The sequence below is a fragment of the Musca vetustissima genome, unplaced genomic scaffold, assembly GCF_032173495.1.
Source record: "Musca vetustissima isolate MV318-11 ecotype Yass unplaced genomic scaffold, APGP_CSIRO_Mvet_v1 utg94488, whole genome shotgun sequence".
NCBI lineage: Eukaryota > Metazoa > Arthropoda > Insecta > Diptera > Muscidae > Musca > Musca vetustissima.
Window position 1 is genome coordinate 16,337 of NW_026880166.1, and position 1,120 is coordinate 17,456.

Sequence of the window (1,120 nt, forward strand, 5' to 3'; positions counted from 1 at the left end):
CGAAAATGTAACATTTTCAATACCAAATATCTTATGAGTAGCAGAAATTTACAAATTTCAAAGTTCTATATTAAATCATGGAGGGTATAAAAATCTAATTTAATATTACGCTACCGTTATATGGAAGTCTAATAAACATATTGGGGAAAATGTAATTAAATCCGGAAGTCAAACTTATAAGTGCATTTAAATGTTTTTAATTTAAATTGATTTTCCACGAATTCAATTAATCAACGAAACTTTAGAAGACAAAAATAGCAAATAGCTCATAAACATAAAATTTTAGATATTCAGTACTGTAATGTTATTTTCTGTATGTTCGGACAAATTCCAATGTATTACAAAAATCTGTGGAGGGTATAAAAACCAACCTAAAATGACGAAAATTATACATCAACTATATTGCTAGGCAAGACAACGTTTGCCGGGCCCGCTAGTTATATATAGATATATATGGGCAATATTGCCAATTTTTTAATACTCCACTTTCAAAAAATCAGCTTTTTTGTTTTTGGGGTACATTAATGATTTTTGGTACACATATATAGAAAAATGTTCTGACTCCGAAACCGTTCACAATCAAATTTTTGGTTGATGCGCGCAAAAGTTATCGAGGTTTTAATTTTGGGCATAAGTAAAAATCTTAAAATTACGCCGTTTATTATATTGACCAAAAACGTTGATGTACATCTTCCTCCGTAAAATAAGAATCTTCGCGAACTATGAGAAAAATAAAAAATATAGCAGATTACATCAATATTTTCATTATATTAATGACATACACACACCTAAAAATTAATTTAAAAATATCTACATAATCTAAACACCATGATGAATCAAATGATATCAAAATCACACAAGTCAGTGTAGCGGTTTATAAACCACAGCGACAACAAAACAAGATATTGAGGAAAAATATTTGTTTTTGGCTCGAAAAAATAATGTCATCATATTTATTTTTTTAATTTTATACAAGAAATTTCAGAAAAAAAATGTTAGGGTTATTCTTCTATTTTACCCGAATTTCGCCGAAAAATTGACATATATAAAAATAATCACTTTTTGTGTATAAGTATACGCCTTGCGGATTATATCAAGACTCTTCTGATAAATCTTAGGG